The sequence below is a fragment of the Pelmatolapia mariae genome, linkage group LG7 (genome assembly GCF_036321145.2).
Source record: "Pelmatolapia mariae isolate MD_Pm_ZW linkage group LG7, Pm_UMD_F_2, whole genome shotgun sequence".
Taxonomy (NCBI): domain Eukaryota; kingdom Metazoa; phylum Chordata; class Actinopteri; order Cichliformes; family Cichlidae; genus Pelmatolapia; species Pelmatolapia mariae.
Window position 1 is genome coordinate 17,356,391 of NC_086233.1, and position 15,033 is coordinate 17,371,423.

The 15,033-nt window shown below is 40.3% G+C and overlaps 1 protein-coding gene across 3 annotated transcripts in view; it reads right to left on the reverse strand.

Moving 5' to 3' along the window:
• dab2ipb (DAB2 interacting protein b) overlaps positions 1-15,033 on the reverse strand; it is a 156,796-nt gene that overhangs the window by 100,556 nt on the left and 41,207 nt on the right. The window lies entirely within an intron of this gene.

Below are 15,033 nucleotides of genomic sequence, written 5' to 3' on the forward strand. Positions count from 1 at the left end.
GACACAGGCAGCGTGATAGAAATAAAGGTTTGGAGCTCGTGGTGCCAAATGGGCTCAAACTGGAGTGAACTCAAAACACTCTACAAAAAGAAAAGCTTCTGATGGTTATGAAACACAACAACATCCCAAGCTCAAACCTTAACCTAATGCTTTCATCAACTTTAGCAAAGCTTTAAGCAGACTATGAATGCTTTCAGTGCTGATACACAATAGTTTAAACTTTCATAAGAACAAAAATAAGCCCTTTCATTTTTTATTTTATATTTGACATGATATAAAGACATGCACATTACATTTCCACTTCTTATTTTCCCATCTGTCACCCACTTACTAAACTCATCTGTGATATGTTATCTTACGTCTCTCGTGTAGTTTTCAGTTTTCCCTCTGAACTCAGACACACAGACCTTCATGATATAAGAACACGCTCATCTGATTAAGTTTTGAAAGAGCTGTGGAGTCAAAAACTGTGAATGTGCAAAGAACAAGCATATCTGGACACGTCCAAGAGGAATGTGAGTGATGTCGAGCATGCAAGTCCTCACAGATTTCAGACAGCCGTCACTGCAAAGTGCTAGCTCACAGGTAGAGAGCAGAATGATTAGATGTTAGGCGGTGGGTGAACTAACATCTCAGTGTTAAACAACTGATGGACTGAAAATTGATTATATACAGTAATGCACAAAAGGCTTCATAAATTCCCATAAATTCTTTATATTCTGCTTCCAAGCAGCGAGATGTGGTTTTAACTTTTAAAGAGGTCTTGAGCAATAGTTCTCCAGGCTTTCTGGAATCTTTTCAAAGATTTTTGAGGCATCAGCTGTTTTTCCACTCCACTCTTTGTACCTGACCATTTTTTGACGAATGCACTTGTTGCACTGTTTTTTTGTTTCTTGCTTTCTTTCTTTGTCACACCACTTAACACTGACCTTCTGTCATTCAAGCATAAAAATAGCATTCGAGCTAACTCAAGGAATGAACTGATGTTGCATCAACAGATACCAGACAACTTGCCAAAGAAACAACTTTAAATTGTTTTTTTTTAATTTGTTCACCAAAGTCTCATCATAAATTATCTTAGTGGAAGGGTGGAGGCTCTGTCATGGTTTGGAGCTGCATTTCACCCAGCGGTGTTGAGAATCTTGGCAAAATGATCTACCATGCAGCATCATGACTTAGGCTTAATGTTTTAACATGGCAATGATCTGGAAATGCAATGAAAGCATACATTGGTAGCTTTCCACTGTGTATTTTTTAAAAATAAGTCTTGGATTGGCCTCCCCAGAGCCCTGACATTAACATTATTGAAGCAGTGTGGGATCATCTGGATAGAGGCCATTGATATATCAACTTCATTGACTGCCAAGCCCTTAAAAATTGTAAGAAGAAAGAAAAAAGAAAGTGTACTTTATTGATCCCCATGGGGAAATTCCTCTCTGCATTTAACCCATTCACTCAGTGAAGCAGTGGGCAGCCATTGGGCGCCCGGGGAGCAGTGTGTAGGGACGGTACCTTGCTCAGGGGTACCTCAGGGTAGCTGTTCAGGGGAATTGAACCCCTGACCTTCCAATCATGGGGCCACCACTCTACCTACTGAGCTATCCCTGCTCAGTAAAAACTGTTTTTCCATAAATGCTTGCACATGTTTCAATAGTTTTCTGGACTTAGTTTGTGTTTTCTGAGCAGAATATAAAGAAACGAAGACTCGAGACTTTTATACAACAAGAGACACATTCAGAGGTCTAGGTGAGGACATGGCCTCAATTGGGACATGTTAGAACAGTTAAATGAGCTCTAATGGAATAAATTAGATTAGTGATAAATGTGGGTAGCTGTACGTGACTTTAAACATCCTCACACACACACATACGCACACATAAATCTATAGTCGGGCATCATATTTAATAGGTGCAATGACGATTTTGTTGAGATCAGGATATTACCAAAATCTTGAAATTGTTAACATGTGATTCTTTTACAATTTTGTTAAAGTTTGACATAAAATGTCCATTATGCACCTTTTACATACCAACTTCTGGGGAAGCTTTGATGTTGCATCAACTTTGCCTTTAGGGTGGAAATATTTATGCATTAGAATATTCTAGTTTCAGCTAATTAAGGACTGAAGTGGCTCAGGATTGCTATGACATGACCAAAAACTGCATCAAATGTGACACGTGTCTAATATGGTATTTGCATTTACAGCATATCCTAACAGGCCACACACAGACACACACACGGAAGATGTGTTTGTCAGTGCTGTCTTTTCTGTTCGCTCATCAAGCTGAGCTGTGCTAAATTAGCTGTCTGCTGCTTAACAGGCTGGTTGACTGTATTAAGTGCACACAGTAATTGAAGAACAAGCATAGGAATAGCACTTCCTGCTGTGCGAAGCATAGGCTCGCATCCCGAGCCCACACAAAGAGAACAGAAGAGAAATGCACGTGGTCCAGAGCATCAAAAAGCAGACAGCCATAACATGCTCTGACATGGAGCGAATTCAAGTCTCTGTAATTGAAAAAGCCCGATCCTCTGAGCAGTGATTCATTGCTCTGTGAAGGCAAGGCAAACTAGCTAAGCATTAATGCCACGGAGCCATGTTGAGCTTAGAAATCTAAAACCACTATATCTGTACGAAACACAAAACTCAAGAGCCCTGTCTGTCAAGTGTGTCAAGATGAGTCAATGCCTACATAGAAGAGAGTCCATGTTTAGATAGGAGGGCTGCAAGGGCTGCGTACAAATCCTAGGAACACAGTGGACTTCTGTGGTGATACCTGCACCTCTCAATCTGTTATGATGCTCCACATACTATATCGTTTTTACTATATGTTACCAGACAACAAATGCATTCAATCTAAAATAAATAAATAAATAAAATCAGAAAATCATTCATGAGAAAATGGGCTTGATTAAGGTTATCATCAGCACTGGCGCATTTCTCCGCTCAACTTTAATAAATGTACCCCTCCAGTTAACTTCGTCATGGAAATCTCCCCCCACTTACGTACAGCTGGCTGCTACAAGCGCTCAAGAGGGAAGCTCGCGCATAAAGGACACACGCGAACACACATCGTTTAGGTCTACACTAATTGCTGTGTGTGAAACTTGCAGCCAGCGCTTCCACATGTTTTCAACATCTGCCTGCGATGGATCTTCACAAGCGCGTGGAAATTGCCCCCACACCACCCTCTCGCTATAACTCGCTCCCGTATCCGACTCTAACCCGCAAGCAGACGGCGAGCTGTAAACAGTCGTACTCAATGAAATTTAAATTAAAAAACACCAGTTCCAATCAGAATCCGGAAGAAAGCGATGAAAGAGCTGCGCTGTGCTGCATGTGGTGGCTGGTCTCAGACTGTTGAAACATCCTGCTTGGGGGCTCTGGGGAACTGCTATTAACTGTAGCTATTTTAAGATTTAAAGGTGTGTGTGTTGGTGCACGTGTGTGTTTGGGAGCTGCATTTGTAAGGTCAGAGGATCAGAGATCACAGGGAGCTCACAGACAGCAGCTGGGTCAAAAGGGTGTTACCGGAAAACCAAGTGTCAAAGACCTAAGGCCATACAGTGCACTGTTCTCACCTCCTTTCTGTTTCTCATTGATGACTTCTTCATTTCTTTATCCAGCTAATTGTCTTACCTTATCATGAGCTCATTTATTTTCTTCCATCTGTCCAAAAACTGCATCGTCACACCTTCATCTCCTAAAAACTCATAAAATAACCTCTCTGTCTCCCATCAGCACCTACCATAAAGAGAGCCATGCTTCTGTTTTGACTCCACCCACAGCTGGAAGTGCTAGTTTGAGCCCTTGGGGGCTTAAAACAGTATAAACCGATTGATATCTGGGAGTTTAGAATATGTGCGCCCAGGCTGCACTCTGTCTGGCCAGCAGAGCCAGACAGAGTGCAGCCTATGAGTGAATGCACTTGACCTTTAAAGGAGAAATATTTGACTTTTTGGCAACAGCCTCTCTCCCCTAACCCTCAACTGGTCATGGAAGATGGCTGCCTCTCCCTGAGCTGGAGGTTTGTTTCTGCTGGAGGTTTCTGCCTGTTAAAAGGGAGTTTTTCCTTCTCATTGTTGCCAAGTGCTTGCTCATCGGGCATCGTCTGATTGTTGGGGTTTTTAGTCTGTATTATTGTAGGGTCTCTACCTTAATAAGGGGCAATATAAAGGACCTTTTTGTGATTTGGGCCTAGGTAAATAAAACTTAACTGAACCAAACAGGTGGTTGCATAGTGTAGTACTGTAAACTAGGATATGTGGAGATTTCTTCTCTATGCTAGTCTAAGCACACCTATTGCAGTCTCTTACATTAAATTAAGTGTACAGGTATTTTTTTCTGTTGATCTTTTTATTTTTAATTTTCAAAACAAGGACTTCTGTCATTCAGCTGCTGATGAAACAGTCATTTGAAGCATTTAAAAGCTTCCTTTCTTCTTTGCTTTTTCTGTTATTTGATCAGTATCGAACCTTCACTCCTCAGATTTGACTAGGAGCAATTTCCTAAAGGATTGAGGGCAATGGAGGGGAGGATGCAGGATTTTGAGACTATCCCACTTCTTGGCCCTATACTACGAAGTGAAGTGCAATCAGGATAAACAACATGAAGTTGGGTATCAATTTGCCAAGTTAACGCAGGGTTTCCCCTGTGCATTCCCATTAAAGGAGTGGTGTTGGGAACATTTTAACATCTTAAACAGTGTTTCACAGAAAATGATCCCTATGAGTGTCACTTACTCCAATTAGAGACTTTGTCAGATGATGATAAAATGGTGATTAAAAAGCTCTAAAAAACATAAAAACTATTCCAGTAAAATAGAGTACTTAGAAACTTTAGACTAGATACATGTAAACAATTATAAATATTATAGATATTGTATGACGAGTAAGCCTATTAAATATAAAAACAGAATTCAATAGGCTTAAATTTGATATGAGGTCAGCAAGTACAATGGTGACCGATTATAGGTTCCTCAGGCTAGGATTACAGAATAAGTTGCTATGGAGATTTAACCTGGTAAGAAACAAACCACTATCATAGTACAGAAAACCCTTGAATTACATGGAAAAGATGAAATCCGGCTTTGTGGTATAGATCTCTGGAAGCAAACTGTGATATTTAATACTCCTAAGTTAAGGGAGTATTACCTACCCAGTACACCTATCCAGTTGTGTTGATAAAGAAAAAAACTATCCAAATCAGGTAGGCAGATGTCAGACAGAGAACACTGATAGCATCTAGTTAATTATCAATGTGAAAACAGGTCCGGTGTGGAATATTTTGCATACCTGCACGCTTTTTGCATGGCTGTACCAACGTGCTTCTGTTTTAAAGCACAGTGAAATAAAAACAATGCCTGACTTCCTACGTAGACATTGTTCTTTTACATGAACGGATTGTTTTTATAACCACAAGGAGCCGGTTGTGCTAAGTGCCTTTGTGATAACTGATGAAATTGTAAGGAAGATATTGTTGTACAGGGTTTTTTAATCTACCTTCAAATGATTTGAAAAAGAACATTCAGTATCTGCACTCTGTTCTGCTGGAGCAGATACTGATTCTGCTGTACTCAGGACAAGAAAAATCAGCCTTCCTTTTTTTCCTCCCCCGAAACAAATGACTAACAATTAAAAGTTCCTCTGTGTCCCTGAAAACATGATTCATCTGTTATATATACATTGATACTGTTGTTTTTATGAGTTAATACAACATAGCATGCTTTTATGCCAGATAACTAAGACAGGACACAAAAAGCAGCATTGGCCTGTTAAATGACACCTAAAGATTTCTCATAAATAAAGTTTGTGTTTTCAATTATTGTCACCAAAATACACAGTGTGCATATCCCGCTATATAAAAAGACAAACTGAGTGCTTTAAAACATTTACATGGCTTATTTAATATGCTTAAACTTGCTATATTGCTGTTTGCTCAATGATAGTCTTCTTCCTTACCCTTACCTAAAGTATGTATATAATATCACAGATAATAAACAGACAAAATAAGGACCTGCAAAAACCCTCTGATAACCCTATTATTAGGGATCAGTATTGTTACTATGTATTTATAAATCTACATCATTCTACACTCTTTCTGAATGGCAGCTAAGAAAATTCTGTGACTGTTTTATATTTAATTTATGAATGATCAGTCATTATAACAATGACTGCAATAATTAGGTTACATAAATAAATAAATTTGGACAACCAAGAATTCCATTTGATAGGAAAAACACAATTATTGGCCAACATACACAACGTATTCTAAATGTCAGCACTAGATTTCACCAAAACAAACGCCAAAGACGCCTACCTAATTTTTATATTTAGCACCAGATTTTTTTTTTTTTTAAACTTACATAGTCAACAAAACAATGTTAATCCCTCATCACAATTGCTACACAGGTTTACACCCATTATCTTTTGCTTTTATGAAATTTTTGTCCTCTGAGTTTTTCTCCTCCTTTCAAATTTCAAACAACCTCTAAATATAATTTAGAAGGAGATTATTTTGTGCTTTGTACAATATCAGTGTGGTGCTTAGCTCAACTAAATCAGAATGTTTTAAGGCATGCAGTTTAATGAATCTTGCACTCGCTTGTTCATAATAATCAGATCCATTTATAATTCTTATACCGTTCCTCTGTAGTATATAAATCATTAATCCATGTTGCTACAGTTTAACTCCATGTGTGTTCTTGGGGAGAACTACGAGCTATACTGCTTAGAGGTTTTGTGAAGCTCTACTCTATACAAGTCATCTAATAGTATTCTCCTGGCAAATCAGTAGTTCAACAATGAAGGTTTACTATTCAGTTACTCAGACAAGATACAAATTTACCAATAAACCCAAAAGGGTTCTGCATTGTGTTTGTAGCCATTCTGTCTGTTTGTTCATGTTGTTTAGAAATGTTAGGATTTTTCCCTTTTTTTCCCTTTACATTTACATTAATTCATAGAAAAACTTTGTATACAAATATAAGAGTGATACATATACACTGTGCTCTTTTTGTGAGATTTTCCCAGAGACTAGCTCCTATTTATATATTTCCATTTACTTTTAGACAGCCTTTACATTTTATTTGGTTGTACTGACTTTAGTGAGAGCAGCTCAAAGGCATTTCACCTCATCAGTTTGATTTGACTCTTTCCCAAATTCCACATTCATAACTGCAAATTCTCAAAGACGACACTATACTACCTCATTTTCTTGGAGGAAATTGAACTCTGCGTACCCACAATTTATTCTTAAACAATAAGGTTTTAAAAGCCATTATTATTTGTAACTTTTTCATTATGTTTATTTGACATCATTGTAACACACACTTCTTTGTCTATTGTATTACATTTGTATTTTAATCATTAATAAATAAATCAAAAAGAAGCTTCAACATTAGTATTCTGGACACTGCCAGGTTTTGTTTTTTTAAATCAGAAGTTGGATGAAATTGTTGAGTACTAAAATTAGCCGCAACCGCTAGTTAGCATGTTGCATTTATAAACCCATATATTGACTAATTAGTGCCAAGTGACTAATAAACCACTTAAAACTGAAACAGAAACTTCTGGGACGATTTAAACTACACAGCAAGATATAATACTAACCTATTAACGATGCTCCAAAAGGGACAAACAGCACAGACACGTTACAGAGGTCCAGTTTAATGACTTGAAGTAGTGGATGATACCTAGCGGACACATCAAGGCAGCCACACCCCTTACTCAATTGAATTAGTTAAGGTAGTTTAAAACTTTTTTCTTTTCTTTTTTTTAAAATCACTGCACTCAGAGTTGTTGTGTGGAAGAGAAACTATGTATAGAGACCAAAACTGCGTTTAGTACCATCTTTTAAATATATCCTTTATTTACAGGTATTTAAAGGTTATTATAATGTAGATGCACTCCTTTTTAGCGCCAACCTTGCGTGGCACGTAGACGAACTGTTTCCCCTTAAATACTAGTGGTAAAACAAAAACGTGATTTTATTTAAACAGCTTCACTGTGTGACCAAATATGGTGTTACAAAAGCGACAACAGTAAAACCAGCTGAAAGTTTTCCTGAAGTTTGACAGAGCTATGGAACGACTTGAAACCGATCACTAATCGAGTCCCGGCTCCGACAGTCTCGGTCGTTGTGTCCTTGGGCAAGACACTTCACCCGTTGCCTACTGCTGGTGGTCAGAGGGCCCGGTGGCGCCAGTGTCCGGCAGCCTCGCCTCTGTCAGTGCGCCCCAGGGCAGCTGTGGCTACAGTGTAGCTTGCCATCACCAGTGTTTGAATGGGTGAATGACTGAATGTAGTGTAAAGCGCTTTGGGGTCCTTAGGGACCAAGTCAAGCGCTATACAAATGCAGGCCATTTACCAAGGTTTAAATACAACAACAACAACAGCAAAACTGTGCTCACTGTGCTAATGCACTGAAGGTTTAACTACAGGATCCTGTTATCAGTGTTTCAAGAAGTCTATACCCTCAGGGCTGGAAAATAGCCCCCGCAGAGATTGCAGAGTTCTTGTGTTATGACAGGAGGGGGAAAAAAGCAGAAGAGAGATCACACACACACACATACACGCACACAAACACACTCTGTCTCTTTCACTTCAGACCAATGAAAACTTGCAGAAAAAAAGAAATAAATAAAATCACAGGCTGTCAGACTGTGTTTGCTCTGTTCTCTCTACCTGGATGACTATCTTGTCTCAGTCCACCCCGGCTCTCATCACGGTTGCTTCACAAATACATCATTTTTCTGTTTTCCCCTCAACTAAAAGAAACTCAATTTTTAGACTTTAAACTAACTTTTAATTTTTTCTCAGATATAGTCTTTTTAGTGGAATATCTCACTTCATGCTCAGTCTATGTAACAGAAGTCACGGGAGAGGCCCACCCAGGCACACGCTGCACTGCGACCACAGCTTTGAGCCATCAAACTTAATGGCTATTCTAAAACATGTTTTGGTGAGTGAGATCTGTTTGCATCTGTTTCCTCACATGTACACAGAAACCATGATGTGTTGACGCTGAGCTGTGGGGACAGCTCTGGACTTTTGACCTATGGGATTTGTATTTACTCAGTGCGGGGATGATGGGGCGATAAAGAGGTGCTGCTCAGTCTCCTTGGAGAAGCTCTCGACACCACGGAATAAAAGAGAATTATTTCAGCCTGCAAAAGTCGCTGGTGCAGACACAGACGACAGTCACTTAGCTGTGATTGGGCACCAAGGTCCATCCCTAAGTCAACACGCAAACGCACACATACAATCATCAAAGAAACATGAAATCATCCTTGAATTTAATACTAACATCTCAATGAGGAATGTGGAACCTCAGCTTTCTGTCGGGTTTGTGCAACCAGCTGACGGATAAATTACAAGTACTGATGCACAAAGCATCCAGCGGCGGAACAGCTGACTACTTCTTATCTACAAGGAAAATAGATTCGCATCCAACAACATGCAAGTGATATGAAGAAAGAGAGCAGCTTTGGTTTGTGTTTAGCTTGGCGCATTCTTGCCTTTGTGTGCAGCTTGTTATGGAAAAGCACAGGAGAGGGATGGAGGAGGAGGAGAAGTGGGGCGAAGAAGGAGGAAGTTTGTGTTTGTGCAGAGGGCGACTCAGCATTCCTGTAAGTGCTGGCTGATATCCTACTAACTTCAATAACATCCACTAGTGCACTAGCACTCACACAGATATGGAGCGAGTGTCCCATGCTGACCCGACAAATTACAGGGAAAACCCAAACCTTTGAGTCCCTGTGGTGAGGGGGATTTGGTGGCTGTGGAGCTCTTTTCCTGACATGATTTGGGTCAGCTTGAAGAAAAGGGTCACTGCAAATCAATACAGAGTTGCTCTGAGTGTGAGAAAACACTTGTGTCCTGATGGGAATTGCATCTTCCACTATCACCGAATGGTTTGGAGGGTTTGAAGACGATATCAATTATATTCGCTAACTTTAACAGTCACCAGACTTCAGGCAAGCTGAACTTCTATGGGAGTTATCAGACTTGTGGAAGACAAGTTTCCCCCCTGAAGATTCTTGGAGACTTGAGGGGTCAAAGTCAAGATGCCCTGGGGCTCTTTCAGAGTCAAGCGATGGTGCGCCATATTAACTAGGGTGCTTACGCAGCCCTCTGTGCAAGCCTTTAAAATATTTTCCTCTGAGGAATACAAACTGCACAAGGTGAACTCAAACTCCAGCCTTCTGGCCTTCACAATATTTGTTCTGAAGTCTTTGTGTTTTGTCGATCGCATCATTACAGACAATTCCCAACAATACAAACCATAATATGCGCTACAGTGCTTTCAGTGTCTTATTCTTTTTGTCTGTTTTTTTTTACTTTGTGTTTAAACATCACTCTGCATTTAATCATTACTTAGCTCTCTTCCACAGTGAGCCTTTTGTCTCACCTCTGTCCCCGCACCCCCAGTCGGTAGTGCTGTGCGATACTGCAGATTTTGTTATCTATCAAATACCCAGTAAATACAGGGCCAGTGTTGCTGATACCAAAACCGATACTGGTGCTTTTAACCTATAATGGCAGCTGTAGGAGAGAGTAGTATGTCATGATTTATGAGAAGAATCATCATTAATTTGCACATTTCTGACCACTAAGTATCAGTGATTTTTACTTTCACCAATAATTAGTTAATACAACAAAACACACATTTCAGCTTTTCACATATTTTGAATGTTTTTTGGAGACCTGGAAAATAAACATGCCTGTCTCTAAAGCCACTTGGGTCAACTTCTGTTGTTTAAATGTGCTAATAGCACCACCTCCACCAGCCGATCACTGCAGACGGCTGCCCCTCCCTGAACCTGGTTCTGCTTTTTTGTTCCCACTGTCCTCAAGTGCTTCTCATAGGTTGTTTAATTAACAGTTTCTCTGTTGTATGATTGCAAGGTCTTTACCTTGTAATGTAAAGCACCTTGAGGCAGCTGCTGGTGTAATTTGGCGCTATATACTGTAAATAAAACTGAATTCTGTTAATTTAAGGATGACGATGGCTAAAATGCACCAACTGATATCATTAACGTCACATTTTCACAATTTCCACTGTCAACTGTGTTTCTGTGTTCTTGCACATACCATAAGAAAATAACTATTTTATAACTCTGTCATGTTAAGAAAATAACTATTTTCTTATGGTCAACATACAGTCAACATACAGTCCCCTGTATGTTGACAGGCAATACTCTTCTATATTTCTACAGCTATTTCGCAAAAACTACTCCTGCCTTGTAATCTGAGTTGATATCTATGGATTAAGGGGGGGGGGGATTTGCTTGCACCTGTCAGGCTGTTAGTAGACTCTTTTTTTTGGGTGCTCAGAAGCACTGCATCGTCTGGCCCATCTCCATGACTCACCGGGCTGGTGGGTGGGTTGGGGGGTAGACAAGGACACAGACTTCAGAAAAGATCTGAGAGTAATCCTGGGTTAAACACTGCGATGATGCAGAGAGGTTCTGATGGCTTCACTTTACTGCCGCACTGCTATATTAGCTGTCTCTCCGTTTCACGTCTCTGCTTTCTATTATATGATCGTCGAGGCAAAGCGATAACATTATCACTCATCATCCTTTTAATACAGAACTGGCAAAGTCAGTGGGAAATACTTTTTTCTCCATGCAAACTTGATCCCACATATTCTCCAGCCTCTTGACCTGATTGTACGCATCTGTGGAGAATGAAGTCAAAAATACCGAATGAATCGTGTTGCCTGTGTTGATTAGTGAAGTCTTTACTAAAACATGACTTTAATCACAGAGAGGAGGCTCGGGAGCAAGCTGCAGAGACAGATCAAAGGGCTAATCTGTTTTAGAGAAAACAGCAAAGTGATTCCTTTGGCATTGAAGTTAAGGCTGAACCTGGCACCACTTAGCTCTAATACCCTCTTTTTTTCCCCCCTCTCTCTCTCTCTGTCATGTTAATATTTTAAGCAGCTGAACACTCAGGGACAGAAAGCCAGAATGCGGACTTATTTGACTTCCTGAGTTTCAGTGTGAATGTGACGTGGGAGTGAGAAACTGAGTCACCACGACTGTCTGAATTGTTGTCAACGCATTTCCCCATCTATCAGCCCGAACTCGGTCCTCACTTCCCATCAGTACATATCAGCGCGAACAAACACAAACACAAACACAAGCACTCGCACACAGCATAAACAACCTGACAAAAATTAAACGTGACGCAGTAGCACGGATCAAAAGTGTTTCTCGGTAATGACCCATTGAGAATATGATTACGAGCAATAGCTGTCAGTGGTAATGCATTATTGAGTTGTTATTGAGCAGTTCAAACACTTTCTTGCAGACTGTCGGCAGCAGCGCTTTCTGTGCTGTTGTGCTATTTGATGCAGTTGTTACTTGTGTGACTGCACTGAATATTAGTGGTGCAACGGATCAAAAATCTCACGGTTTCGGATCGTATCACGGTTTTAAGTCATGGATCGGATCAATTTTCGGATCAGCAAAAAAAGAAAAAAGACAAAAATTTTACATTTACTTATTCACTTATTGAAGTATTTTTTGCCTGTTAAAAACATTCAACTCAAGACTCATTCCACACAATTATTAAAATAAAAAATATGGTTCAATATAGGGCAGTATAGGGCTTTGTATCTACCACTCAATTCAATTTTATTTATAAAGCGCCAAATCACAGAAACAGTCACCTCAAGGCGCTTTATATTGTAAGGTAGACCCTACAATAATACATACCGCTCATTATATCGCACTCCGCTTTGATATAATGAGCTGTCACGGTCACGTAGCTTTCCGTTGCCCTGGAGGTCCACCCATTTGTAGTAGTTAGGCCAACAGAAGATGCCTGGGACAGTTCAGGCACAACTTAAATTTTTTCCTGCTCATACATGCTTGGAACGATCTTGCCACTAAAGTGGACGCACAACGGGATATCATAGCGTGGCTCAAGCACGTTCATCATAGTTTAAACCCCTTGTTTTGCACAACGGAATACGGCCTCCCGTCTGCAGCTATACACCACAATAGCTTTTGTAATAGCTTTAGCCCGGTTGGACTGGGCAGCAAAGGGCTGCTTAAATACCAAAAACTCCTCTGCTCCGCCACTTGGACCGCTAGCGCTGGCCATAACTATCGCTTGACAGACCCACCACGCGCACCATACACATACTTTTTTTCCCCTTCTTTTTCGAATCTTGGAACCGTGGAGTGGGATCGGTTTGGATTACGGATCAACTGTGATCCGTTGCACCACTACTGAATATGGTTAGGACTCTCAATGGACCAGTCACTAACCTGTCTGTGTACCTGCAGTCTTTTAGCTCGTGCTATGCGCATGTTTTACTGGAGTTTAAAATACTCTCTCTTCTTACATTCAGATTATACATAATAAAACCCTCTGCGTGGACTATCTAGCTAAGTCAATTTTCCCCTTCACAAGTCCTACTAAACTTTTTCAGTAGCATTTCTTTTTTAATTTTCCCCTCCTTTGTTCTCTTCTGCAGTTCTGCCTTACTTTAAGGAACTGCAAAACTTGCTGTTGTGCATGCATACAGTCCACTGAGTGATCGCAGGTCATATTAAACTGTTTAATTTTATTATAAAGCCATTATCTGATTAGTGCAGTGAAGCGTAAGATTAAATGCAGGAGGGAATGGCTAACACTCACTTATTAGCTCATGTGTGTATCTCCACAAAGTCTTGTCATTATTGTAATGCTGCCTGAAAGGCAGTGGAGACACCCTTAACCCTCAACTTTACTTCCCAATTTAAAGACTGGCTTTTAGATCACCTCATCTAATGTTTTACAAGAAGCTGAAACAGAATACATTTGCTATTTCCAGTAGGGTCTGGGGCAGGAAATAGACCATATATAAAATACGGCCTTAGTATCCACGTCTGAATAGCGAATGATCCTTACTAATGGCCAACAGGGGGCGACTCCTCATGATTGCAAAACATGTGAAAGATTATAAAAAGGTTTGTCAGAAAATGACAACACTCCCTATTTGATTTATGGCCTTATTAGGGTTGCAGTCAGTGTTGGGAAGGTTACTTTTAAAATGTATTCCATTACAGAATACCGAATACATGCCCCAAAATGTATTCTGTAACGTATTCCGTTATGTTACTCAATGAGGGTAACGTATTCTGAATACTTTGGATTACTTAATATATTATCATGCTGTTTACAACTACGTGAATGTACTATTGCTGTGATTTATTACTGTTACTGAAGGTCCGCGGCTCCGAACCGTAGTAAAGGGACCTCTGGCTAATACGTCGGGTTCGTGTCGGGCTCGTAGCTGAAAACTAGCTTTACTTTGTTGTCTGGGTCAACTTTGCTAGCGAGAGACAGAGAGAGGCGTTGAAAGGCTGCTCCAACGGAACTTATTTTTTCCGGAGAAAAACACGAACACAGTGTACAGTTGAGTCTTAATAGCTTACTTACAGCTGGGCTCGTCAGGCACTCTTCTTGGCTGCAGTGGTTATTATTATATTTACATGCTTCCAGCTCCCGTTTTTGCTCCGTGACAGCTCGGACTTTTCCTTTCTCTCCCTCCCTCGCTCACAGACACATAACGTGTATGGCAGTCCATTCTCGCTGCAGCACGGACTACACTGCCCATGAGGCTACATTCTTTAGGGCCATGCCTGTAGCATTCTGCCTTTTAGCTTAGCACAACAACAACAACAAAAAAGCGCTCTCTCACCCAGGAAACACGCAGAGAGAGAGAGCGTCACCCTGTAACCATGGCAACCGTAACGCTGCCGCCTGGAACAACAGAGCGTAGCTGTCAAACAAACCCAAACAGTCCTGACCCGCGACAATATGAAACAGGAAAGTACCGCCGTGTAATCCATTTATTTCAACAAAGTAACTGTATTCTGAATACCACCTTTTTAAACGGTAACTGTAACGGAATACAGTTACTCATATTTTGTATTCTAAATACGTAACGGCGGTACATGTATTCCGTTACTCCCCAACACTGGTTGCAGTGTAGAAAATGTTCACCACTAGATATCAGTAGATTACGGATTT